Genomic DNA, 24847 nt, shown 5'->3' on the forward strand with positions numbered 1-24847 from the left:
TTCCAAAGTATTAGACACCTCACACGACATGTTTTGATTAAGCCAAACCATAGTTACCATAACCGTTTAAGATTATAAGGCACTTTAAGAGTATATGGTAGGCTATATCATAGAACAGCTATAAGGACATGGTTCCGAAAGCTGCAGACAGGCTCAGCTCATGCTAGAGCACCACCTCACATGTTACCAAGCACTCTGCCTCCAGGATTGTTAAGGCCTGCCATAGGAGTGGCTGATAGGTACACATGTGTCTATATGTAAGGTAGGTATAGGAATACTACACCTAAGCAAGGGGTGATTACACGACCTTGCCCCAGCTGAGTGATCAGCCAGTTGTGTCATAATGGAAGGCCAGGCCAGGGGTGGCATAATAAATGCTGCAGCCCCTGGTAGGCCTAGGGTACACCTATGCCCTGGGTACCTAGGGTACACTGTACAGGGTCCAATAAGGTAATCCTTACCAATTGGGTATATACCTAGGGTACATGGAGTCCATTTTAAAGAGAGAGCAGACAGCCTGAGACCCTGAATGGCAGGATCTCAGGCCACTAAGTCGAAAAACCAGCTAGATACTAGGCAAAAAGTTGGGGGTAACCATAGTCAGATATCCACCTTCCTACACAACCCCCCCCAAACGAAGGGAGATAAGGCTGTCCTTGACAAGGTAAGCCTATATTGCCTAAGTGGCCATATAAGGAAGAACCAGCACTGGCATGGTTACCCCCTGTCTCATGGTCCACTAAGCAATCCCTCACCCTAAAGGTATCATAGGGTCTCCACCATAGGGAATCTCTACCTTTGGTGTATCTTTACAAAGTAAAAGGCTGGTGTTGAGATGGAGTACTGAAGTGGGTGTCCTCAAAGTGAGGCCTCAGCTTCCTCCAATCATCCTCCACCATGGATGCCTTTCTTTCTCTAACTGAGTTGCACTGTGCTCTCAGGGTCAGCCTCTGGCTACCTAAAGCTGGAGGCTGGGTCCCTTTTGTGGGCTTACTGGAGGGACAGGTCAGGTTTGGGGCCCTAAGGTCCCATGTTTGCCTGTGCCCAACAGAATCCCTCTGGGGGAGGTCCCTAACTACCTGTAAAGGGGACCCCTCAGGAATGTTTTTAACCATCACCTGGCTAGGGCTACTAGCCAGGCAATCCTCATTCTTTTGATGGGGGTCTTTGTGGACAGGGGCCCTCTTGGGGTCCACTGGCCTCCCTGACCTCTACAGCCCTGGGCTGACTGAGGCAGGGTAGAGAGAGGCAGGCTACCTGCACCAGACTGGGTCCCACCTTGGAAGGGGCCACTGACATCAGAGGCTCTGCCAGGCCAGGCCTGGCTACCTCTGGGGCAGTTCCTTTACAAGGGGTGAGGTCAGATCCCTGAGGAGGCTGACCTTTTCCTAAGGTCTGGGGAGAGGGAGACTTTTCTTCCTCCCCACTACTCTCTGTTTGTGTGGAGTGATCCATAGTTTCAGGCTTCACTACACCTATGTCAGTCTGAGTATAGTCTGAGAACATTACACCCTTGCCATCCCTTCCAGGGAGGCACTCAGTTTGGGTTTGATCTGTGACTGTCACAGCTCTGCCAATATCTACAGGGAATCCTGTCTTTGCCTGGGCTGTGGCTACCACTGCCCTTCCAACCTTTTCAGGGAGGAAATCTACTTGGACAGGGGTTGTGGCTGGCACAACCCCACTACCCTTTTGTGAAAGGCCTACCATTTTAGAATGGGTGTCTTGTTCAACTCCAGCCCAAGCTGAGAGTTCTAAGTCATTCCCCAGTAAGCCGTCCACAGGCAAGGTTGGAGACACTGCCACCATTTTAGGGCCAGTGACACCCCCCCCCCAGCTGAGACATACCTCTGCCAATTGATGACTGTTCTGTTTGCCATCAATGTTAGTTACCTGGTATGAGAAACCAGGCAAAAGCTGCTCAGAGGGAACTAGCCTATGGGCCACCATAGTGATGCTAGCTCCAGTGTCTCTGTAGGCCTCAGCTTTTCTACCATTGATGTAGGGCTCCTGTCTGTACCTACCCAAAGTGTTGGGACAGGCAGTAAAGTTGGCAAACCCCATGCCACCATCACAGACAAGAGTAGCTGCTGTAGGGGAATTAGCTAAGCCAGGATCCCCCTGTGTTCCCCAAGAAAACCCAACCAAATTTCTGGGGGCACTCCCACCACCTGGGGGATTACTGCTGACAGTAATAGGTGGTGTGACAGGAGTAGTTGGAGGAACAGTTTTGTTTTTAGCCTTTGGGCAACTGCTGTCAGTTTTCCAATGCCCAGGAGTGTTAGACTCATGGCAGTAAGGCTTTTTAACTGTGGTAGAGGAGGGAGCTTGGGACCCACCACCCTGTGTGGAGTTTTGGGGCCCTGAGGAAGATTTCTCTTTTGTTTTATCCCCACGCTTCTCTTGAGGCTTGGTGGTATCTTTCTTTTGGTCACCACCCTGATTTTTAGGCCTAATCCTGGTCCTGACCCATTTATCTGCCCTCTTTCCCAATTCTTGGGGAGAGGTCAAATCTGAGTCTACCAGGTGTTGATGGAGAAGCTGGTTCTGACAATTACTAAGGATCTGCTCCCTCATAATCAAGTTGTACAATCCTGTATAGTCCTGCACCTTGCTGCCAGTCAACCAACCTTCCAAAGCCTTAGTGGCACAATCCACAAAATCAGACCAGTCCTGTGTCTGTGTCTTCTGGGTGTCTCTGAACAACAACCTATATTGCTCAGTGGTTAAGCCAAACCCATCTATCAGAGCACTCTTCAGGACTTTGTAATTGTTAGCATCCTCATCACTAACTGTGAGGAGCTTGTCTCTACCTTTGTCAGAAAAGGAGAGCCACAAGATAGCTGCCCACTGACTCTGGGGTACCTGCTGTACTTTGCAGGCCCTCTCCAAAGCAGTCATTCACTTGTGGATGTCATCCCCATTCTTGTATGGGGGGACTATCTTGCTTAGGTTTCTATGGTCATAAGACCTATCCCTAGGGAAATTGCTGCCACCAGTGGGATCTAATCCACTTAACCTTTGCTCTCTGGCCAGAGCCAGCCTCTCTTTGGCAAGGGCAAGTTCTTCCCTCTCAATCCTCAGATTGGCTTCCCTCATTCTGGCCTCATGCTCTTTCCTCTGGGGGGAAGTCATTCCCCTGTGAGAAGAGGCACTGGAGCTGTTAGAGACATGGGAGTGGATGGATTCCCTTGAAGGGGATCTGTCTCTCCTGCTTCACTGGTTAAGTCCACTTGGGGGTCTGAATGGGGGGACCCCAGTCAGACTCCCATGTAGGCTTAAGTTAGCCTGGCTAAGTCTCCTAACTTTGACCTGGCTGTCTACCTCATCTTCTGAAGTCCCATCTGACTCATCTGTAGTGGGTAGACCCTCACCTGTACCTAGGGTACTAGCCTGGGAGGCCCTACGAGTATCATACTCCTCTAGGATCTCTACTTGCTGAATGAGGGTAGGGTTTGAACCCTGTTTTAACTTTCTGGAGGTACACAATTGTCTCATCTCCTGAAAAGTTAGGGTATCATATCTAGAGGGGATCTTTCTAGGATCTACCCCTCCTGAGAGAGCATCAGCTTGATCTGCTCCCAGAGACATGATCTTGTGAGGGTGTGGTGTGTGCACCTACCTACACTAGTTGTATCTACTAAACCTTACTAGTAGTTGTAGTCAGGGTGTGCTAGGCCCTTCAACCTACAACAACTACGTCCAGTAGGACTTAAGTATTTTAAACTATGTTATATGTACCTAAACAATATCTGTGTGATCTTTCAATTTAGTATCTCAAGATTACAATGGTATTACAACAGCAAGCTCAGATCCCAACCGCTGCTCACCAATGTGAGAAGTTGGCCTGATATATGATGTCACTAGTTCTAGTGTACACCTTGTATCAGTCCAAACAACCCTTATGGTGATTGGTTGTAAAGTCAACCTTATAGACCAGCTATCCTAGTGGTAGCATGGACAAGAGCAGTCTTAGGCTAAACTCTGAATGGCATGTGAAGCCTGCTGTGATACCATATGTAACCCCTTGAATACCAAATGAAAGGACACCACAACAGATATATATAAAAATAGAATGTATTTATTCAAATCAAACCCTCAGCACTCTTTATGAGATTCTAGGTAAGTACAACACAGTATTATTAAGCATACATTAAGTCACACAAGTAAGTAATACAGTTAGGCCCTAGGGGCCACGCAAACCATACACTAAGTAAGTGGTATAAGGACCACTGTTACGGAAATAGAATAGGCCTAGGCCTAGGGAATCGCTGGGGCTACACTACACTAGCTTTGGTTAGGAAGTGGGAGGCCCACGGGATTCGTGTGCAGAGTGGAAACACTCACGCGTAATGCGTAAAAGTCGATAGAATTACTAGCAGTTAGAAAATAACAGTTTTAGAACACTTCTGGTATAGCTAGAAAGTCGAGACTCGGAAACTAGACCCTAGGCTAGTCAATACCCTTGTGAGCACCGGAGTACTGAAGTTACCTAGCCCACGGGCTGCGGGTGCATAGGTGTGAACTTGCGTCGGGTTTCGTCGTGGACTTCTATGGATGCCTGAAGGAAAGTTGCTGACAGGCGGTCAGTGCAGAGTGTCCGGTGGATACCAAGGTGGGGATCCAGAAGGAAGGGTACCTGCAAGCAGAAGGGACAGAGTCTGGGTCACTAGCCAGTGACCACGTGGAACCAGGAAGGAACCAGGTGATGTCGTGCAGATGCAGGTAAAGAGGTGAAGCTTGTCGCAGCAGTCACGAGGACCAGGAGGCATCGAGGACGACCAGGACCAGGAGGTGAGCTGTCCCACAAAGGCTCTTGCTGTCGGCAGCGTCGATGTCGAGTCAGGACCCAGCAAGCCGGGGCAAGCGGAACCCACGCAGGATGGAGGACTTGCTTCTGGTGCAGACCAGGAAGGTCTGGGGTGCTTCTCTTTCACAGAGGAGCAGGGGCCAGTCTGGAGGAGCCAAACCAGCAGTGGAAAATCAAAGGTGTGTTGTCGCAAAGGTTGCTAGCCAACGGGCAAGCCACCGGACAGACGCGGCAAGCAGGAAAATGCAGAAGGGCCCCAAGCAGGACTCGTGGAGTGTGGGGGGCTGATCTTCGGTGCAGATGGTGCTTGGGGTTGGGGCTTCTCAATCCCCGGAGCACAACTTCGAGGGTGCCTCAGAAGCTGCGCTGGAAGATACTCGCCACTTTTCCCAGGTAGCCGGTCCCACGTCTCTCGTCGCCTCCACGGATCTCAGCTCGGCTGTAGATGTGGAGTAGGGTCAGAGAAGTCTGGAAGTCAAGGCTCTGGTCGGGCTCTGCAGTCGGTCCCTCGTAGAACTTCAGCAAAGCAAAGGGTAAGTCTCTTGATGGTGCCTGTTTGCACAGGGTAGCCACTCCTTGGCTACAAGGGAGATTCTTCAGTCTTCTTCTTTCGTAGAATGTTGAAGGTCCAGAGTTTCTGTTCAAGATGCAGGTTCAGGATAATCTAATCTCCTAAGGACCCAGCTCCCACTCTTATACTAATCTGGGGGGCTGGTTTACCTGCTAGGTCACGCCTTATGGGTGGGACCTGGGAGGGGGGTGGTTACACCCCCTTCCCTTTGTCCAGTTTCGCGCCAGGACTGGGGCTGGGGTGCCCCAGCTCCGGTTTGAACTGGACTATGCATGGAGCACCTTGTGTGCCCCAGGCATGTCTCGTTTCTTTCAGCCCTCCCTGCCCCAATACACTAAAGTCTGTCTGGGGAGGTGCTAGCACCTCCCCAAGCAGGAAACCTATTGTCCAGGCCTTCCTGGCTGGGAGGGCTCCCAGCAGCAGGAGGTCAGACTCGTGTCTGTGGCAGCAGCATCCATTTTGTGATGCTGAGTCTTTGGTGAGAGTTAAACAGCAAAGTAGGATTTTAACATGTCTCTCCCTCTAGAATGGAGGAATAATATCCTCATCACCAGAAATGGTATGGGGGTATTATTCCAAAGTGTTAGACACCTCACACAACATGTTTTGATAAAGCCAAACCATAGTTACCATAACCGTTTAAGATTATAAGGCACTTTAAGAGTATATGGTAGGCTATATCATAGAACAGCTATAAGGACATGGTTCCGAAAGCTGCAGACAGGCTCAGCTCATGCTAGAGCACCACCTCACATGTTACCAAGCACTCTGCCTCCAGGATTGTTAAGGCCTGCCATAGGAGTGGCTGATAGGTACACATGTGTCTATATGTAAGGTAGGTATAGGAATACTACACCTAAGCAAGGGGTGATTACACGACCTTGCCCCAGCTGAGTGATCAGCCTGTTGTGTCATAATGGAAGGCCAGGCCAGGGGTGGCATAATACATGCTGCAGCCCCTGGTAGGCCTAGGGTACACCTATGCCCTGGGTACCTAGGGTACACTGTACAGGGTCCAATAAGGTGATCCTTACCAATTGGGTATGTACCTAGGGTGCATGGAGTCCATTTTAAAGAGAGAGCAGACAGCCTGAGACCCTGAATGGCAGGATCTCAGGCCACTAAGTCGAAAAACCAGCTAGATACTAGGCAAAAAGTTGGGGGTAACCATAGTCAGATATCCACCTTCCTACAATTACCTGTTCTAACCCTTCAAGGCAAAGTGGCATTAGTGATGACAAGAAGAAATGTTTTTTCAACTCCCCTTTTCGACAGGCTCGCACAGATGATGGTATGACCCTTCGCACTCGGGGTGACAAATGCACTTGCTCACAGGGTCAGACTGATTTGCATATGGCCATGTCTGATCTATATTAAACCCATATCAGTTGATTGGGAGTGAGTGTTTTGCTCAAACGCTCCGTCCATCATCCTCTTTGGTATCACTTTGTTCGCCCAAAGTTGGCAGGGTATGCCCAGACGTGGGTCCCTTGTTCACTTTGCCACTGGATTCAAGATAGCCTGGCTGATGAGGGTTATGAACCCGAAACCGGTCCCAGGATGCTTGTTTCCGGTCCAGGTCAAGACATGGCTTGGCAGTTCGGGCTGGACTGTTCCCAGGAGGCACAGGGTCAGACTGATTTGCATATGGCCATGTCTGAACTGGGCTTGTGGAGTGAGCTAAAGAATGATGATGTATTAAACCCAGATCAGTTGACTGGGGGTGAGTGTTTGATTTGCTCAAACGCTCCATCCATCATCCCCTTTGGTATCGCTTTGTTCGCCCTAAGTTGGTAGGGTATACCCAGACGTGGGTCCCTTGATCACTTTGCCACTGGATTTAAGATAGCCTGTCTGATAATGGTTATGAACCCGAAATCGGTCCCAGGATATTTATTTCCGGTCCAGGTCAAGACATGGCTTGGCAGTTCGGGCTGGACTGTTCCCATGAGGCACAGGGTCAGACTGATTTGCATACGGCCATGTCTGACCTGGGCTTATGGAGTGAGCTAAAGAATGATGATGTATTAAACCCAGATCAGTTGACTGGGGGTGAGTGTTTGATTTGCTCAAACGCTCCGTCTATCATCCCCTTTGGTATCGCTTTGTTCGCCAGAAGTTGGCAGGGTATGCCCAGACGTGGGTCCCTTGCACACTTTGCCACTTGATTCAAGATAGCCTGGCTGATGAGGGTTATGAACCCGAAACCGGACCCAGGATGTTTGTTTCCGGTCCAGGTCAAGACATGTCTTGGTTGTTCGGGCTGGACTGTTCCCATGAGGCACAGGGTCAGACTGATTTGCAAATGGCCATGTCTGAACTGGGGTGGTGGAGTGAACTAAAGAATGATGATGTATTAAACCCAGATCAGTTGACTGGGGGTGAGTGTTTGATTTGCTCAAACGCTCCGTACATCATCCCCTTTGGTATCGCTTTGTTCGCACTAAGTTGGCAGGGTATGCCCAGACGTGGGTCCCTTGCTCACTTTGCCACTGGATTCAAGATAGCCTGGCTGATGAGGGTTATGAACCCGAAACCAGTCCCAGGATGCTTGTTTCCGGTCCAGGTCAAGACATGGCTTGGCAGTTCGGGCTGGACTGTTCCCATGAGGCACAGGGTCAGACTGATTTGCATATGGCCATGTCTGAACTGGGGTGGTGGAGTGAGCTAAAGAATGATGATGTATTAAACCCAGATCATTTGACTGGGGGTGAGTGTTTGATTTGCTAAAACGCTCCATCCATCATCCCCTTTGGTATCGCTTTGTTTGCCCTAAGTGTGCAGGGTATGCCCAGATGTGGGTCCCTTGCTCACTTTGCCACTGGATTCAAGATAGCCTGGCTGATAAGGGTTATGAACCCGAAACAGGTCCCAGGATGCTTGTTTACAGTCCAGGTCAAGACATGGCTTGGTAGTTTGGGCTGGACTGTTCCCAGGAGGCACAGGGTCAGACTGAATTGCTTATGGCCATGTCTGAACTGGGCTTGTGGAGTGAGCTAAAGAATGATGATGTATTAAACCCAGATCAGTTGACTGGGGGAGAGTGTTTGATTTGCTCAAACGCTCCATCCATCATCCCCTTTGGAATCGCTTTGTTGGCAGGGTATGCCCAGACGTGGGTCCCTTGCTCACTTTGCCACTGGATTCAAGATAGCCTGGCTGTTAGAAATGGGGGTCTCTGGTTGGCAGTGGATGGCCACGGTCCAAGCAGGGACCCTTCTTTCTAAGTCAGAGTGAAGGGCTGCACCCCTTTGACAACCCCGGCTCCACCCTGTGGTAACGTAGCACAAGCAGTTAGGCTAATCTCAGAGGCAGTGTGTTAAGCGTTTATGACCACACAGAGTAATACAGTGAGGAACACTACAAAGGGACATAACACAGGTAGGTATCAAACAAATAGTTATCTTTATATAGAGGCTTATCACAAGACCAAATAACGAGCAAACCACAATACTGTACAAAAATAATTCTCTCTGGATGCTGCAAAAATAGTTCCAATGGGGAATGCAAAGCTCAGTTCAGGGCAATGGTTTTTGCGATCCTTTTTACTCACAGTTCTGAGATGTTGTCAAATAATCCACAAAAAAATGCCTCTCCGGCGTGTTAGCAATGTTTTTCCTCACGCTCTTGGTGGTGGCTGCTCGCTAACGGCAGTTAGCGACAATTTTGGGGCCCGCAACCGGGCAAGGCGATGATCAGGCCAGCGAGCCCTCAGCGGCAGCGATGCAATGATTTTCTTGTTAGCGATAATTTTGAGGCTTTAGCGACTAAATGAAGTCTACTGGTCCTGAGACTTCAGTCAGGAGGCTAGTTCTCTCTCTAGCCCTTGGGTGATTGCAGGTTCAAGATTAAAAAGTTCTCTTACAGCTCCTTTTCCCTCCTATTTCCAGTCCAATGAAAACCACTGCGGGCCAATCCAGGGAATGCACACAACAGAAGGACAGTCCTCTCCTGCGGCTTCCTTCAGTTCCATGGACAGAGGTTGGCCTTGAGATCCAGGGCAATACAAATTGTAGGGGTTCCAGCACAGATATTTATACCCCAAGAGTCTTTGTTCTAAAGAGTCACAAGTCACTGAACCCAGCCAGAACCAGTTCTGCTCAGTCCTGGAGCACTTTGTTTACCAGGCTGCTTCTTTCCTTTCAGGGTGCAGGGCAGAGACATCAGACGCACCACAGGAGGTGGAGCCAGCATTGTGAAGGGAAGGCACAGCCCTATTCAGGTCCCAGGTGCAACTCCTCCCACCCATCTAGACGCAGATCTCTCCATTCACCACTGGGACACCTCACCCTGTCTCCTGGAATTCCCCAGGCCTGTCACTCCAAACCCAGACAGCCAATACACATAACAGCAGAGCACACTGGAAGGCTTAGGCAAGAAAATACCTACTTTCTAAAAGTGGTATTTTCAAACACAGAATATAAAAATAACCTTCACTAAAAGATGTATTTTAATATTCTGAACTCAGGCATACTAAATTTGTTTTTCTACCATGTTCCTGGGGTCAGTTAGGACTATAGGGTGTAATAGCCCAGACCTCCCATTCTGGCCTATGGAGAACAGGTAGCCTTTGTTAGAATCCGGGGTCTCTGGTTGGCGCAGGTATGCACTTGCGACAAGCAGGGACCCTTTCCTCTAAGTCAGGGCGAAGGATTACTCTAAGAAAATAACCCCTGCTCACCCTCTAGGTAACGTGGCGCGAGCAGTCAGGCTAGATTCCAGAGGGCATTAGGCTAAGCATTCAAGGTGTCCCACAATAACCACCAACCCACCACACAGAGACACAAGGCTGTATTTATAAAAATAAAGTTCTTTATGTAAAGTTCTTCAAGCAGGCTTAGAAATACAGTTCTTCCCTTAAAATGAGGTTCCAGTTACTTGTAAGGATTTTTAGGCAGTCCACAGTTCTCAAAATGGTCACTTTTGGGTCAATCTGCACCTTCTGGGGGCCTGTTTGACTTGTAGGGCCTTCCGTATGCTTCGTACCGCTATTTGGACGCGTCGTGCCGTTTCTCACGCTTCTCGCGTGAGCACGCGTACTAGGACTCAAGCCGTACGGACCGTACCTTCGTAGGTACGCGTCATACGAGTCCGGTACGCCTCTTGCCACACCTCACGCTTCCCGCGTGAGCAACGTGTATATCTTGAACGCTGGACGGACCGTACAGGCGCAGGGACACGCCGTACAAGCTGGGACGAACCGTGCCAAGGCTCACGCTTCCCGCGTGAGTCGCGTAGCGGGACGACAGCGCAGGTACGGACCGTACGAAGAAAAGTACGTGTCGTACCAAGGCGCGCGGGCTCACAGTACCTTTGTTCCCTTGGGGGCAATGTTCGTGGCGGCCTCAGAAGTCCGTCGAGGGGTGTCCCACGTCACGTTGCTGTCCCTCTTGGTCAGTGGACGGCGATGCTTTGTGGGGCGCTTCAAGACTTCACAGGGCATCTCGGAGGTCAGAAGCAGGAGGGGCAGCTCGGGGGTGATCTTTCAGCGAGGCGCGCTGTCTGCTTCGTCCAGATAGGTGAACAAGTGCGCCGCCGGTCCTCACAGTGGTCTCTACGGCCAGAGGGTCGCAGAGGCTCGGCGCTTGGGCACAGCAGTCTCTTCCTTTCGTTGCGAGCTGTGGCTCGAGGGGGCAGTTGTTTACTTTGCTCGGGCCAGACAGGGCAGGCCTTAACGGTGCTCACAGCAGAACAAACGATTCAGGAGTCGCGTTGCTCAGAAAGAGGAGGCACACAGGTTCTCGGGGGTCAGCGTTGCAAATCCACCCACAGCAGCTTCCTCTTCTTCCAGGGAAGGGTAACGCCCAGTGTTCCTGGGGCGCAGTTCAGGGGGCAAGTTCACAAGCAAGCCCTTGGAGATTGTTTAAAAGCACAAGTTGAATTTCAAAGTCTTTCAGTCTTTTCCTTCTCTCCTTCAGCAGCAAGGCACCCACCACAGGCCAGTCTCTCAGGCTTAGAGACAGTACTCCTCCATGCAGCTTTCCCAGGTCCTTCTCTTCGGGCAGAGGTTCTTCTTGGCGCAAACAGGATCTGATTTCTTAGGAGCAGGGCTCCTTCTTTTATAGCAAGTTTCTTTTGTTCTTTGTCGCCAGGGGCCTGTGCCTGGCTCAGTCCGGTTCTGGAGCACTTTGTTGTGGTGACTCTGCTCTTTCCTTTCAGCGCAGAGGGCAGAGACATCAGCCTCTCCACAGGGGGCGGAGCCAGCATTGTGATGGCAGAGCACAGGTCTATTCAGAGTCAAGGTGTACTCCTCCCACCCATCCTGGTGTAATCTCTCTACCCACCACCTGGCAGCCAGCCTGTCTCCTGGAATTCCGCAGCCCTGCCCCTCAATGTAACTAGGCAGAACACACACACACAGCAGAGGCGGACTGAAATGGCTAAGCAAGTAAATACGAACTTTCTAAAAGTAGTATTTACAAACACAGGCTATTAAAATAAACTTCACTAAAAGAAGTATTTTATTATTCTGAGTTCAGGCATACTAAACTTGACTTTCTACCATGCTCTCTGAGTCCACTGGGATTACAGCATGTAGTAATTCCAGCAGCCCATTCTGGCCTACGGAGAGCAGGTAGCCTTCAATAGTGAAAAATGAAAATGGCTGTAATTCACTCTTAGGACATGCCACACACATCAGGGCTTGTCCTACCTTATACCTACAATGCACCCTGCCCTTGGGCCTACCAGAGGGGTGACTAATATGTAGTTAAGTGAAGCTTTGGGGACTGGCAAGTGGGGGCACTTGCGCAGTCAGCGCGACAGTACCAGACTGCACGCAGGTTCTGCAGTGGCAGACCTTAGACACATTTTGCTAGGCCTCTTCTGTGGGTGACACAACCCGTGCTGCAAGCCCACCAGCAGCATTTGTGTTTACAAGCCCTGGCACTCCTGGTGCACTTTACTAGGGGCTGATAGTAAACCAAATAAGCCAAACATGGACACCAATCAATGTATACACTTTTCATTGGGAGCACTTGCACTGTGGCACTAATTGGCAGTGGCACAGTGCCCTGAGCAGTTAACACCAACAAAACACAATGAGGCACATCAGCAAAAAGTGGAAGGTAAACTCACGCCAAGGTGCCAGGTCTAACAGCCTTCAGTAGTGAAAAACGAAATTGGGTGTAATTCACTACTAGGACATGCTACACACATCAGAGCATGTCCTACCTTACACATACAATGCACCCTACCATAGGGGTGGCTTACATGATGCCAAGGGAAGGTTCAGGGGCTGGGAAGTGGGTGCACTTCAGAGCCAAGATGGCAGTTCTAGACTGCACACAGACACTGCAGTGGCAGGTCTGAGATACACTTTACAAGCAGCTTCTGTGGGTGGCGCAAACCAGGGCTGCAGGCCCACCAGCAGCATTTGGTTTACCAGCCCTGGGCACAAACAGGCCACTTTATTAGGGACAAACAGGTAAACCAAATAAGCCAATCATGGATATACCAATTCACATGTCATATTTACAAAGGGAGAGCAAATGCAGTTTAGCACTGATCAGCAGTGGTAAATTGCCCAGAGTCAAAAAATCAACACAAACAGGTCAGAAAAAATACAGGAGGAAGGCAAAAAGTTTAGGGATGACCCTGCAAAAAGGGCCATTTCCAACACAACCCCCTTCCAGCCAAAACGCAGGGGAGACCAATCACTACCTTGATGGGCTTCCCTGCTTTGGGCGATAGAACATCGATCTGGCCCTCGACTGCAGGGGCATACTCCAGTTCTATGCCACTCCGAACCCTTTGGGATTCCCTGGTCAACACTCTCAGGGCCCACTACAACAACCAATGGGGAACTCTTCCCCTCACCTGTGGGCACCACCTGTGCAGTACCTAACCCAAGCTTACTCACAGGTGTGTCCCAACAGAGAGACAGCAAACAACAGTTGCCACTGACAGTAGTCAGCGATGAGACCCAGGCCCTATACCTCTCAGGGCTCTCAAATCTCGGTGGCATCAGAGCGCGGGGGCAGGAGCCCCAGGTGCCTGGCAACTTTTGTTCAATCTCCCTCTCATCAGGTCAGGCATACCCTGACACTGGCCCACCAGCCCTGGGCCGTTACCCAGCGGCTTGGCTGGAGACTGGAGTGGCTTTCCCCCCACCCGGTCTTCTTCTTTGAGGCTCGGTACCCTCCCACCTGGAGCGGTACGCCCTTCCAGAATGGTCAGGGCACCTGTGGCAGGTGTCCGGCACAATTTGCCCATCAGTTCAGCGGTTCTATCCTGCAACTGGCATCCCAACATAGGGTCTGTACCCTTAGACTGGGCGGAGGTCAGGGTTGAGGCTGCCCTCGCCCCGCAACGTTTACTGGGGCCCTACACCCTCCCACCTAGAGAGGTGCCCCCATAACACAAACCGGTAGGGGCACTGTTAGCAGTTGCCCCTTCCTCCAGATCAGGGGCGACACCCTGGACCTGGCCCTCCAACCCAGGGTCTGTACTCTTAGGATGGCCTTGTACCTGGCAACCCAGGACTTCTGGAGGAGTACAAAAATTCCCCCCATGGACAACACACTCCTCTAGAGTTGGGCAACAGACTGCCTGGCACACCAGGACTTCCTGGGGAGCACCCAGGCCCCCCTTGAGGGAAACATACCCCCCACCAGTTCAGGGCCTTGACCCTGCAAACGATCTACCAACCTGGAAAACCCCTCAGGTGGCACTGGGGTCAGAGGCGAGGACTCCCTCCCTCTGCACCCCCTTCCAGCATACTGCACCCTCCCACCTGGAGTGGTGCTCTTAGAAAAATAAATGGTTGGGACACTGCTTACAGTTGTCCCTCCCTCCAGGTCAAACAACACCTGGACCTGACTTCCCAACTCAGAGACCAACCCCCACGGTTGAACAACTGCCTGGCGAACCAGGACTTCCTGGGGAGTACAATCACCATCCCCGAGGGTAACACAGAACTCCTGTGTTGCGTGACAGTCTGCCTGGCGCAGATCTCCCGGTCCCTGTCTACCTGACAGTGCGCGAAGATCTCCCAGGACAGAAGTGGTGTCACCATGGTCATTCCTCTGGAGCTCAGCCCTCCTGACTGGCCCCTGACCAACTGGTTCTCCCACTGGGGGTTCCTTCCCCCTCTCACCCCTCAAAATGGACTTCTGCACCCTCCCCCTAGGAGTGGCACAGCCAGACACAAGATCTGATGGAGGCCTGACTACGGGCACTCCCAGCTCACCCAACACGGGAGAGTCCCCACAACTGACTGCCCATCCGGACAGACTATCTTATCTACCTGGTGTTCCCTCATGGAACCTTCCAGTACTGGGGACTGAGGTGGGGGCACTTCGGGACCCATCCCAGTCTCACTCCTGCTCCCTCGAGATAGAATGTGAGGCCCTACAAACTCCTCACAACAAGGGGACCTAGCTGCATCACTCCGGACCTCTCCCACCCCTCTGGGTTGGAAGACCTCTGAACAACTCCTATTAGGGTCATTCCCTAATGCCTCTACAGAGCCTCTGATACTCACCCAGAGGTCTGCCTCCTGTACCATCTCCCTAGGATCAGGGAACTCGCGCTCTAACAGGTGTCGGTTTAGTTCTGGAAAACAGGAACTCACAATATGCTCTCCCACAATTGGATTAAACAGTTCCACGTAGGTGCTAACCTTCACCTCACAATCCAGTGCCTCACATACGTACCCCACCCCACTCTCCTGAAATGGGCGAGACAGTACATGACTGTCTCTATCACTCAACCCACACTCTTCTGGGCGTTTCTCACACTCATGCACCAAGACTTCAACCATGGGGGAACCCATCTCCCTGCACCTCACATCTAGAGTCGGCAGGGTGTCCTTCCCCTCACTAGGACTATGGGCCCCTGCGCTAGTTCCCCAATCCCCCTCAGGGACACTGCACACCAATAGAGCTACCTCATATCCTTGAATCCCATGGTGTAGATCAACCCCCTTCTTCGGGTCAGGTGACACATCTCTGGGTGGGTGTACTACACTGTCATCATTACATAACTGCCACCACTGGACCTCATCCCTCAATGGTGAGTCCAGACAATTAAAACTGCGCTCAGGGGACAATCTACCCTCCCAAGCTAACTTCTCCTCTACTGCTATCCCTAACAATCTCTTTAGTGTTGTCAGGCAGTGCAGGTTTAGGGACCATCTCGCAGTGTTCTAGGGAGACAAGGGTTAACTGTACAGGGTTCCACCCCTCTTGGGCATCCATCTCCTCTCCTTCCAAAGCTACACTAGCCATCTGGCGGGGTGGTGCATGGGGCGGGTGCAGCAGTAGCCCTCTGAGGACACTGGAGATCAAAGGACTGGTGGCCCACTTGGCCACAATGATAACAAGTAGGGGGCCCCCTGTAAACAGGCCTACCTGTCGGGGGCATTGACTTCCTTTCTTGGAGAGGCTGGGACACCACTGCTTGGTTCCCTTGGGTATTACTTTGGGGTCCTCGGTGGAACTCCCTTGGTTGACCTCTGTCCCCCCACTTCTCTGCTGGGGACCCTGCCTACCTCTGGCAAAGTCTCCCATTGGACCCTTGTGGACCCTGGTGCTGACCCAGCGGTCTGCCTCCTCAGCAAGCTTCCTAGGTTTAGTCAGCCTGCAATCAATGAGGTGTTGGCGTAGCTCAGGAAAACAGTTTTCAGATAGATGCTGCCATTCAATCAAATCATACAGTTGCTCAAAAGTTTCTACTTTGCTACCTTTTACCCAGCGTTCCATTGCTCTGCAAAAAAAAGACACATATTCCACCAATGTGGTACCTTCCAACTTCTTACAGGACCTAAACCTCTGTCTGTACATCTCAGGGGTCAACCCATAGCGGGTCATCAGCGATTCTTTCATGTGTTCATAAACCATTCTACTTTCTGGGGGCAGATCCAACAAGGTGTCTCTCCCCTCACTCACAAACCGTCCCCACAACCCCGCTCCCCAATCCTTCTCAGGGACCCGGTGGGACACTATAGCTATTTCATAAGCGGCAACCATTGCCCAATATCCTCACTCTTGTGGAAATCCTTAATAATCTCTTTAGGAATGTATACTCTTCTCTCTGTCTGCACTACTGGTATGATGCCACCGGAGGGACTGGAGGTCTGTCCATTCTTTGCCTTAATCTCCCGCTCCCTCAATGCTCTCTCATGCTCAAGCTTCATTTTCATCATTTCTAACTCTAGCTTCTTGCTCTCAAGGTCTCTCTCTTTCCCTGTCCTCCATCCCCTCTGGGGACAGACCCCAAGCCAACACACTCGTGCCCGGGCTGGAAAGCGCTTTGCTACCTCCTGCATCAATCACTTCATGCACATTTTCCCCCTCCTCCACAGGCTCTTCCATATTCCTAGGGGCATCCCTGGCTGCTAGCCAGGGCTTCAGTGCCTTGCAGAATTCTTCTTTACTGGTGAACCCTGTGGTAGGGACTGTAAATTTCTCACAAACATGTTTTAGCTCCTTGGACGTGTAGGTATCGATCTTCTCCTCTTCCCAGGAAAACTCTTCTGGGTCAACAACTCAGGGCTTGGCCATTGTGTCAACAACTGGCACTCTTAATCAAAAATAGACTCTAAAAAAAATCCTCAAATACGTATGTGGCACGTTATGGTCTGCACTCACTAGTAGTGTACACTATAATTACTGTATGCAGTCACCAAGGCAAGTCCAGATCCCCATCGCTGACCACCAATGTTAGAAATGGGGGTCTCTGGTTGGCAGTGGATGGCCACGGTCCAAGCAGGAACCCTTCTTTCTAAGTCAGAGTGAAGGGCTGCACCCCTTTGACAACCCTGCACCACCCTGTGGTAACGTAGCACGAGCAGTGGCTAATCTCAGAGGCAGTGTGTTAAGCGTTTATGACCATACACAGTAATACAGTGAGGAACACTACAAAGGGACACAACACAGGTAGGTATTAAACAAATAGTTATCTTTATATAGAGGCTTATCACAAGACCAAATAACGAGGAAACCACAATACTGTACAAAAATAATTCTCTCTGGATGCTGCAAAAATAGTTCCAATGGGGAATGCAAATCTTAGTTCAGGGCAATGGTTTCTGCGACCCTTTTTACTCACAGTTCTGAGATGTTGTCAAATAATCCACCAAAAAATACCGCTCCGGCGGGTTAGCGATGTTTTTCTTCACGCTCTTGGTCGCAGCCGCTTGCTAACGGGGGTTAGCAACAATTTTGGGGCCCGCAACCGGGCAGGGCGATGATCAGGCCAGCGAGCCCTCAGCGGCAGTGATGCGACGATTTTCCTGACGCTCCGTGCCTGTAGAGATGATTTTCGGGGCCGCAAACGTGCGTGGCGATGATCAGGCTAGCGAGCCCTCAGCGGCAGCGATGCGATGATTTTCCTGATGCTCTGCGGCTGTAGCGATGATTTTCGGGCCGTAAACGTGCGGGGCGATGATCAGGCCAGCGAGCCCTCAGCGGCAGCGACGCAGTGATTTTCCTGATGCTCCATAGCTGTAGCGATACTTTTTAGGCTTTAGCGATAATTTTGAGGCCCGCAAACGTGCGGGAGATGATCAGGTCAGTGAGCCCTCGGCGGCAGACAAATGACCAACAGCATTGCTGGAATGGAGATCGATTGGCCATGCCTAGGAACATGTGAGATGTTGAGGGTCATGTGGTACTGTAAATTTCGGAACAACGTTGGAGGCATGGCCCTACCATGCCGATTTTGGTATCAGCGAACCGCAAATGACAAATGCGGTATGTATGAGTGTTTTCGTCATGTTTCACCGATGAATACACCGTGTATACGATACTACATATTGAACCCTCGGGTTCCATTTTAGAACAGTAACCATTTTGTGGTTGCCCTTACATAGGCTGCGCACTAAGGCCATGCATAGGCCTAAAGGACACGTACACCTTCTGTGACATCTTTGTGACCTGTGCAAACTGACTCCGCTGCCCGAGGTCAATCCTGTCCGAGCGGTTCCTTTTACTGCGGCCAAATGAGATTAGCATCAGGGCTCAACACATCATAAAGTCTTTCATCCCACACGAACCCTGACTAATCTCTTTCACATCTGACTCTGTTTCCTACTTTATGGCTTGTTTTACGAGGAGGAGGTGCCTGTTTTTATTGGGGTCTGCTGATATCTGATGAGGGTTCTGAGCCTTGCTGGGTAAATAATTGTGGGCTGAACGAACTGAAATGTGGGATTGTCATCATGACTCTGCTTTTTCTTTGAAGCGAAAATATGTGAACGACCACTTGTAAAGTAAGGGCGGTGTTGCCCAGAGCGTAATATTCTGTATAAAAGAGAAGACTGGTTTTTGGTTCGGGAGCAGTCTCCTGAGAACATACACCGTGCTGTACTTCTCGGATACCTGTGATTGGTCTGCAGCCAATAAATACGATCTTTGACTTCACCAAGAAGACTCTGTGTTTCTGTGGTCTGAGACAGGAAGAACTCGAAGTCTTCGGGTGTGTCCCTGGCACCGCTGGGTTCCGAAAAACCCAGTACTTCAATTGGCGCCCAACTTGGGGCGATTTCAGCGGTACCGGTCCAAGCCAGAGGTTAGTGAGGAGCTTCGTGTGAAAATTCTGGAGGAAGGCCGCCACTTCATCGACCCCTGCATGTCGACGTGGTCCGAAAGTCTTTGCTGCGAGGTTCCCCGCGTCCCGATGGCTACAAAGGACTGCTGCCCTGACTATCGCCCTGTTTTGGACCCTTGATGATTTGGTAGAGCGAAACGATTAAACGAGTCTTCTGGTGACGTCATCGATACCTCAGTTAAGTATAAGTGGAGCGTCTCCCAGTCCTTAGTTTGGTTCTTAGTTTGGTATCCCTTTGGGATCGCTTTTGATTTGGAACTTGCAAGTGCCAAAGCCGAAGGACTCGTGTATTCACGAGACTATCGTATTCGATAATCCTTTGAAGTTTAAAACTAGACTAGTGAGCGAAGATGCCTGGTTCTAGTATATTTGGAAATTAGTTTTGTTTGGGTTGTAAAAGGGACTCCCGATTAGAGGATTCGTGTCCGGTTCCTCCAATTGGAACTCCAACTTATGAGCTTTATGTGAAACATGGCGTGGGCCCCATTACGTATAATGAAGTATGGATCCGATACACCAGGAAGGATGGTGTCTTAAAATGGCCCCAAAATGGTAGTTTCGACACAGAAATCTTAGATAACTTAGAAGTTAAAATATTTAAAAAGAAAGCCCGGCCGGCGATGTTTGATTCTTTCCGCCTATGGCGAGAGGAAGCCAAACAGAAAGAAATTAAATTAGCAAAGAAAAATAAAAGAGAGAAAGGTATGTCGATAATGCAAGCAGCTTTGCAGTTTAAAGATAATGAAGAAGAACAAATGAACGAGCAGTTGCGCAGGCAACGTAAACTAGTGATTGATAAATGCTACCCAGTTTTGCCGCCCCTTCAGCAAGATGCGTCAAAAGAAAAGGAGAAAGATTCCCTAAAGTCACATTTGCTGAGTTCGCCAACCCCGTATGCGCAGAGTGCTACAGCACCTCCGTCACCTTTAAATGTACAGCCTCCAGTTAATTTGCCGCAAGCTTTCCCGCAGCCGCCAGCTCCTCCTCAGCCAGCTCCTATCCCTACGGCGCAGCCCTCTCAAGGGCCGCCGATTTCGCTACCTATCTCTTCTGCGCTTCCTGCGACTTTACCTAGTACATCAACTGCCTCTCTCGGCGCTCTTCCTGATACTACCCCTGTACCTGTATCTGCACCCGTTTTTCTTCCCTCTGTCTTTCCCCCTGTTCTTGCCTCAACTTCTCCTTCTACACGACAACGAATAACTAGTGCGGTCACTAGTTTTATATCGCCTCTCTTCGGGTCATCTAGTACGACCCCTGGTTCACAACATAAGCAGTTGCGTAGTCAGCTGCCTGGTTCTGGAGAGAAAGAAGTATTAGACCGCATGGCGCATAGATGGATTGTTTATCCTTCAAGACATGATGTGGAGTCTGTTGTAAATGTTTTTCATCAATGGGAAGCACCAAAACAGAGATACGTTTTTGAGAAAATGTGTGAATTCCTCTGTGAGGAATTGGAAGATCATGGTTTAGACTCAAGCCCGCAGGAGTTGTGTCATGTACGGTTCGATTTTGAAAAAGGCACGATTGTGGGCCCCGATGTTGATAAAGCAGTTGCGACATTGTTGTCCTTCAGCAATGGGGATTGTCATCAGTCGTTGTTCAAACAGGAGTTCCCTGTAGGGAAAAAGGTAAAAGCGCGCCAATATCCGATGCGTGAGGTTCCTCCAGTTTGGAGACCTGGTGATGTGAATGCTAATCCACCTGTTCAGCCACATTTTCAGCGTGTTTGGGTACACGTTCCATGGAAGCGAGCTGAAGTAATAGCGCTTAAGCAGACATTGCCTGACCCCCGTAAAAACCCTGCAGGATATTATAAGGAGTTATCACAGACTGCAGAATCGTGTGTCATGAATCTAGCTGACATAGATATGTTGTTTGGGAATGTTGTTCCGCAGCCTTTGTGGGGATCGATTCGTAATGCAGATCATGCTGCAGAACTAGGTGACACATGGGCTAATATCATTGCTGCAGACACTAGACAACTTGGTGGTGCCAAGCCTGAGCCTTTGGTAGCAGAACTCCCTGCTAGAATTATCACCTACATGAAAACTTTAATGCCCGCGATGCGTGTGAATTGGGATAAATTATCCGCATGCAAGCAGAAGAAAGATGAGTCATTGTCCGATTTCTTCACCAGGTTTGAAGAAACGTTTATCGACCATAGTGGACAAGATATGAGTACGGAAGGTGGTCAACGGTTATTTGTTGATAAATTTGTGCATAATTTGCTTCCCGAGTTGTGTAAGAAATTGAAAGATTCCGAGAGTTCTTGGGCTGTTTCCTCTTCAGCGCAAATACTGGCTACTGCACAGTATTACAAAAATAGGGATAAAGATGAGAAGGATAGAGCAGACAAGAAAACAAAAGAATTAAAGACGAAGGTTCTTTTACAGCAGGCTTACCCGCCACGTGGAGATCAGAATAACTATAAGCAAGGTCAGGGTAACTATCAACAACCCCAACAGTTTCAGAGTAACTTGCAAAGGTTCGGGTATTCCCAACCACGTGTTCCTACAGGCCCCAATCAGTGTTCGTATTGCAAAGAAGAAGGTCATTTTAAGTATAGTTGTCCTATATTGTTGCAGCGTACGAATAATGCTTATGGCGCAAGAGGTAGAGGTGGTCAGCAAGCTCCTAGAGGTAGAGGGCGTGGAAATGTTCCCCAGAACGCGCGACCTCTTCCGCCTCAAAATACGATGAATAGTTTTGAGCAGCAAGCCAATGCAACTGGTAGGACAGCTCAGTACTATAATAATGACTATTATGCAGAAGATGAAAATGCGGAAGGTAATGATTACTAGGACAGCCATAGACAAAGAGAGGGAGTTGTTTCAGTGCCAGTGGATCAGAGTGGACCGTATGTCAAGGTGACTACAGCGGGTGTCGGAACCGTTTCTATTGGATACTCGTGCTGCAAAGAGTTCAATTATGCATTCAAAACTCCCTGGCGCGCCTTTGTCGGGCGAAATGAATGTTTCAGTAGGTTTTTCTGGCGCCCCAGTTAGGAACCCGATCTCTAGTCCTATGCCCCTTTCTGCTGGACCTTGTGAGCTGAAAGCACCCCTTATCCTAACGACAGGTTGTGGTGAAAACCTGTTAGGATTGGATTTGTTAAAGAGATTACATGCGACATTATATTGTTCTCCCTCGGGAGTACAACTTACACTGGGTAGGGAAGTGATCTCTCCAATGTATTTGTCGAAGAATAAACTGCCAGCTGAATTGTCGTCTCTTCCGGATGTCCTTTGGGCTACTGGTCCTAATGATGTGGGTCTCTTGGAAATACCGCCATATGTGGTCACTTTGAAAGCCAATGTTAAATTGCCACGCATTCCCCAGTACAAGATCTCTAATGAAGGTGAGAAAGCGTTGTTAGCGATCATCTATGATTTGGTTGAAAAGGATGCAATTGAAGAGACAAGAGGCAACGTTTGCAATAGTCCTGTTCTGCCTGTTTTAAAACGTACTGACCCTTCTCAGCCACCTGTTTACAGGTTTGTGATCGATCTTAGAGAGGTCAATAAGATAGTTGTGCCACAGTTTCCAGTTGTCCCTGATATAACTGCCTTGTTAACTATGATTCCAGCTTCCGCTGCTTGGTTCTCAGTGATCGATTTAAAGAATGCTTTCTTTAGCATCCCGATTGCCGAGGAGAGCAGGGATATTTTTGGTTTTAGTTTAGGAGGACGAAGCTTCCGCTTTAAACGCGCTCCACAGGGCTACTGTGAAAGTCCATCAATATACAGTCAGGCTTTAAAAGCACAGCTTGATGCAATTGTTTTACATGATGGTGCTACCCTTGTTCAGTATGTTGACGATTTACTGATGGCAGCAGATACTGAAAAAATTTGTAAAATGGCTACTTTGTCATTATTGCGTCATTTGTCTGATTTGAATCACAAAGTATCTCTTTCAAAACTGCAATATTGTCGACAAGAAGTGACCTACTTAGGTCATCTCTTATCGAAGGAGGGAAGGAAACTGACCCCAGAAAGAATTCAGGCCATTGCACAATTGAGCGTGCCAAGAACACAGAGAGAAGTGCGTGCTTTCTTGGGTATTACTTCATACTGTAGGCAGTGGATCCCGAGTTTTTCTTTGCTGGCAAAACCTTTGATAGCATTGACATGTAAAGATACACCGAATCCCGTCCCATGGTCTGAAGAGTGTCAGAAAAGTTTTTTGGAATTGCGTAAGGCATTTTGTTCAGCTCCTGTGTTGGGTACCCCCGACTAAAGTAAGCCTTTTACATTGTATGTTCATGAGAAGGAAGGTTGCGCATTGTCAGTGTTGACACAGTCTTTTGGAGACAAACAGCGTCCATGCGCGTATTTTTCGTCGACTTTGGATCCGGTAGCTATGGCATTGCCAAGTTGCTTGAGAGCTACAGCGGCAGCAGCGGTGTCTTTTCGACAGTCTGCTGGGTTAGTGATGAATAACACGTTGATTGTAATGGTTCCACATGCAGTGGATACATTGTTAAACAGGACCAAGACACAGCACTTAACTAGTGCTCGATTGTCAGGGTATGAATTGACACTGTTAGCGAACCATGTGCACATAAAGAGGTGCAACACGTTGAATCCAGCTACATTATTGCCGATTTCAGCAGACATAGATGAGATTGAACAGCATGATTGTCTGTTCAGAACAGAAGAAGAAACAAAAGAGAGAGTGGATCTTAAAGATACTCCCCTGGTTGAGTGTGATGGTACCTTATGGGTGGATGATTCGTGCTTCAAGCTTCCGAATGGTGATACGACCGCTGCATATGCTATCACGACTTTGCACACGATTGTTGAAACTGCACGTATACCACATAATTCGGCTCAAGCAGCAGAATTAATTGCACTTACAAGAGCATGCGTGTTGTCGAAAGGAATGAAAGTGAACATATATACTGACAGTCAGTATGCCTTTGGCGTGGCCCATAGTTTTGGGCGCTTGTGGAAAGAACGTGGGTTCCTGACTTCACATGGAACTAAAATTCAGAATGGTCAGTTGGTGAATGATCTCCTTGAGTCGTTGACCTTGCCGTTACAAGTTGCGATTGTGAAATGCAGTGCACATAAGAAGGTTACTGATGATGTTGGTTGTGGTAATGCATTTGCTGACGAAATCGCGAAAGAAACAGCAAAAGATGTGACAACTCGAATGTATGTTGCAGGCCCTGCAAGATGGGTTGGTGATGTTGGAATGTGTGAAGACACGATAGAGAGTATGAAGTCCCTTCAAGCTGAAGCCACAGAGAAAGAATTGAGTATGTGGAGAGAAAGTAAGGGTAAATTGGATGAAAATGGTTGTTGGGTTGATTTGTCAGAACACCGGCGATGGTTGTTACCCGATGCGTATGTGCTTTCAGTGGTGACAATGGCCCATGGAATGGCTCATATCAGTGTGAAAGGAATTTGTAAGTTGTTGGCTCCAGTATGGCAGAATGCTGGAATTCCCAAGTGTGCGGAGAATGTGGTCAAAAATTGCATGGTATGTCTGAAATACAATCCTGGTAGGGGAACCCCAACTCCAGCTGGTCATTTTGCGCCCCCCAACGTATCCGTTTGAGGTTTTGCAGCTAGATTTCATCCACATGGAAAGGTGCAACAATTTGAAATATGTACTTGTTGTTGTTTGCGCTTTTTCAAGGTGGATAGAAGCATATCCCCTAAAAGACAATACTGCCTTATCCACAGCTAAAGACCTTGTCAAAGAATTTTTCCCTAGGTTTGGAATGCCAAGAATGGTATGGAGTGATAATGGGAGTGAATTTGTGGGTCGAGTGATGAAGAATGTATGTGAGGGACTAGGTATTAAGCAAAAATTCCACGCTGCAAATCACCCCAAATCAGCTGGACTAGTAGAGTGCTACAATGGCACTTTGAAACTTAAGTCTGCTAAGATTCAGGCTTTTTCCG

The 24847-nt window shown here is 49.3% G+C and overlaps 1 protein-coding gene across 2 annotated transcripts in view; it reads left to right on the forward strand.

Moving 5' to 3' along the window:
• LOC146839206 (CD5 antigen-like) overlaps positions 1–24847 on the forward strand; it is a 768433-nt gene that overhangs the window by 47076 nt on the left and 696510 nt on the right. The gene's annotated exons all lie outside the window — the stretch shown is intronic.

The sequence above is a fragment of the Triturus cristatus genome, chromosome 4_2 (assembly GCF_964204655.1).
Source record: "Triturus cristatus chromosome 4_2, aTriCri1.1, whole genome shotgun sequence".
NCBI classification, from domain to species: Eukaryota; Metazoa; Chordata; class Amphibia; order Caudata; family Salamandridae; genus Triturus; species Triturus cristatus.